A 4,411-nucleotide genomic window follows, 5' to 3' on the forward strand; every position below is an offset into this window, starting at 1 on the left:
AGACATGGATCTTTTTTGTCTATAGGGAATTTGTTCTACTTTTTTATTCTTTTCCAAAACTTTTTTAAATTTATTTTTCTTTTGTTGTAACCCAAACGCATGGTTATCATTTAAAATACCCTTTCCACTCACTTACCTTATTCTCATCTATGTATTCAACTCCTCACCTAAATAACTATAGTGACAAAAAAAATTGATTTTTTAAGTCAAAATTAATTTTCTATAGAAGTTATTTAAAAAAAAAAAAGAAATCATTAGAGTTTTTTTTGGTTAAATTTGTGCATACATTATTATTATTATTATTTTAAATTTTTAGAAGTTCTTTTGAAAAAGTTTGTTCTCACACTTTAAATATAGAAACTATTATTATGGGATGAGAGTTGGTCGATTGAGTAAGTCTATATGCTAAGGTTGAATGGATCAAACGGTTGAGGTGAGTAAAGGAGCTTCGCACCCAAGCCGTTCCGACAACAGTTAAGTTCAATTAAAGTGCAATTAATATGATAATGGCTACTGGTGAGTGATTAAGGTTTGCATTAATGGTCATTATAAGATAAGGTTTAATTTCGAGGTAAACTCACTTTTTCTATAATTGAATCACTTTAAGACTTTCAGATAAAAATAAAAATTCGGACTTGAGCGTCGGAGTATCCTCTACAGGTCATCCCCTAAACCGATTAGTTACCAGAGCAGAGAAAGGAGCGTGACCGTTCGACAAGACTAAAGTAACACACAGACGTCATCCTCGTCTCATTACAGCAAAAGCAGAAACATATCTCAAATATATGAATATTTAAATTGTGTCACTTTTTAACTTTGCTTTATCTATTTAAATTCGAGTTTTACATGTAAATTGTATGTGAAAATTTTATTATTTATAATTGTGTCATTAAAATTCGATCAAGAGGGCTCGATTATTTATCGTAGGAAATATATGGTTAAAAATACAAAATGAGTGATAAGATTAAGAATTACATAAGATAAAACTATACATGTATTTTTTGAAATATCCTACGTATTAAATTTCATGGTGCAAAAAATGTCACTATTATAATGGGATCAATTTAGACTTGTGCCCACCTAGTTAAATTGATTTTTTTTGAGAGAGAATAGATGCAAAGTGATTTGGTGATTGATTGATCATCAACATATTTTTCTGAGGAGTAAAATTTTTATGAATAAATATTATGTTGACCCTCTATTATTATTATTTTTTATTATTATTTTATCAAGTAAAAAATCTAACATTGTCTCACTTTTTCAAAAACGTTATATACTCTTTTACACTTATCTAAGTTAGTTGTGAGGTTAGTATCACAACTTGGTCAAGTTGTCTTCTCCATTATCTTTTTTTTAATAATAATAATAAAAAAGCCTTGTATGCATGATCGTTTTTCTTTTTAAATTTTCGTGTGTTAAGTTAATGTACTAAATTTGATGATTTGAGGTATTACTTAACTATTTAATAAAACATAAAACATATCATAATTACGATAAGCATTTACTATTTAATAAAAATGAGAAAATTAACTTCGTTACGAAGAATCTTGAAAAATTGATGAAATATTGGTTTATGTTATTGCATGAAGAGTGAAGAGGTAGTTGTCAACGGTTGTTGTACAACAATAAGTTCTACAGAAATAGCTTTGGCAAATTTAGTATTATTAAGTTTTAAGTATTTTATAAATTGAATAACTTTTAATTACATTTTTTTATTGTGTATTTAATTTCATATGTTTTTTTAATTAAGTTTATTTTTTTTTTTTAAAATTGAGTGACGTGATTAGGGATGAAAATAACTCATGTTTAAGAATATGCAGAAAAAATTTGCAATGAATAGTTAGTACGAGTATTTTAATATCTATCTATAAATGGGTCGGATGTGAGTATTATACTATTCGTATTCATATGTATTTGTTATTTGTAAAAAAATAAAAATAAAGATTAAATTTATATTTTTAATAAATTAAATTTAATTAAAACTAAAATTAATTTACACTTAATTTAATTTATATTTTATTCTGTATACTTTTTTATAATTTTATTTTAAAAATTTATAATATATTTTTATAAATATTTACGGAATTCTACATAGGTAACGAGCAAATTTTTTTGTTGAGTTGCCATCAGACGTTATTGATATATTGTTATATTATCTTGTTTACTTATTTATATGTGCTAAAAAAAATGTGAGATTATGTGATTGATGTAAAAAAATATTGTGTTTAATATAAAATGATAAACAACCTTTTTTTTTCTTCTTTCATTTAAAACATATTTGCATAACAAGAGTAGTTCCATCAATGATAGTGATAATCAGAGTCTTTTATGGTTGTATGTGATAATATGAAAGTTATTTAGAAATATGACTATCTCATTATTTAACATGTTTTTAATTAAAGTAATAAAAAATATTCACTATTTTACATTAATTACAATATAGTTTACATATTAATCATATAATATCAAATTTCTTAACACTTTTGATAACTAAGATGATAAAACAACATAGTACACATGTCAACATGGACAGAGGGTCGAAGGTGATAAAAAACTTAAGATTCAATGTCAATTATCTGTCATAAATCTTGATTCTTTGAACAAATAAGATATTTGATTGTTACATATCATTTGAGTGACATTTCCAAATTTCAACTTTTTAAGTAATTATTTATGTCAAACAAGTTTATAAATGGTCGAGGTCATAAGTCTAATATTGTCTTTCATGAAAGGATCAAGCTCATTGAGATTGAATGTCATTTTATTCAAGAAAATATTGTATATATAGACATCAAGACTAAGTTATTAACTCAAATGATCACTTATTAAATATTTACACTAAGTCTTCACGAAGAAGTTTATTATATTTGCAACAAACTTGATACATATAATTTATATAAGCTTGAGTTGAAGTGTTAGATACTATTAATATATAGTTACTTATAATATGTTATATTAGTTACAATATTTTGTGTATTTAGTTTAGCCCATATTTTTCAGTATTATTCATTATTATCAATATATTATTACTCTATGTCTTTACAATGAGAATGAACTCTATACGTAGTTTTCACTATTTTCATATGATATTTAAAGCTATGGTTTCTTTGTAATCTAGCTATATACATTTTTTAGGGTAAGAGAAGGAGAGAAGCATTTGTATCCATTTTGTGATATGGTTAATGCTAAGAAGATACACTCGCATGTTTTAGAAGATAACTTATCAATACCAAGACTAAAATTGTATAGATCCAAAAACCTTAAGAGGTAAAGGAAGAAGATGTTCATGAGAAAAAAAAATAGAATGAGGGAGTTTTTGTTTTCATAGACGTCGCCAATGTTCCAACCTCAAATTCATTGTTAGGGTCAATCATTACATTTAAGTATTGTCACCACTACACTCATTTATTTCACGTTGTTTAGGAGTCGAGACTAAGAATAATTTAAATACTCTTCCTCCTTCAATCTTTTATGATGTCTTTTAAGAACAAAATCGTAACAGGAGTTTCAAGTTCAAAAGCAGATAATAACTCAGTTGTGATAATTAATCCTAATAGTATATCTCAACGAACTCAAGTCATATTCTATATTCGTGAGAATATAATTTTTTAGTTTTTTCCCTCTATATTAATAGAAAAAGCATTAAAGTACTCTTTCTTACTATATTATATTGGTGTTATTGTTATCATCTTCATGTCACTAGAGAAAAATAAAAAAGGAGAACGTTGGAGAGGAAGAAGAGAAATATAACATGATGCAGAATAAAAACAAGAGACAGATAACATGCATGAAAAAAAAAAAAAAAACAAAAAACTCATTCTGAAAGGCAATATATACCTTTCGAAACATTATTCTAGAAATCTTGTTTTGGAAAGATGGTTACAGAATACATTTTCACATCAGATAATCTAAAACTCACATTTTAAATAAGATAAAATGGTCATTTTGTAAATTTAAAGAATGTAAAAAAATAAAAATAAAAATTGTAAGGGTGCAGGAAGAAAAAGCCTCTTCTAGATGCCAGTCAAATTTGGCAAGGGTGTTTCATTCTACACCTCAAAACTTTCATCCTACACCTCCAAAAATTACCATTTTAACCTTCATTAATATTATTTTAATATTTTCTCTTTCTTCATAAAGTCATTCTGCACCTCTCTAATTTTTTCTCTTTCTTATTAAAGTCAAACTACACCCTTCTAATTTTTTTTCTCTCTTATTATAATCATCCTACACCATTTTAATAGACTTTAAAATCTATACAATTTTTTTTATAAATTTTTTAAATTTCATTTTAAATTTAATAATAGTTTAATTTAATTTAAAATTTTAAAATTATTTAATATACGTTTATTTCTTAATAATTATTAAAATATAATTTTTATTATTATAATAGTTATGTTAAAAAATAAAA

The sequence above is a fragment of the Vigna radiata genome, chromosome 2 (assembly GCF_000741045.1).
Source record: "Vigna radiata var. radiata cultivar VC1973A chromosome 2, Vradiata_ver6, whole genome shotgun sequence".
In the NCBI taxonomy this organism is placed as follows: domain Eukaryota; kingdom Viridiplantae; phylum Streptophyta; class Magnoliopsida; order Fabales; family Fabaceae; genus Vigna; species Vigna radiata.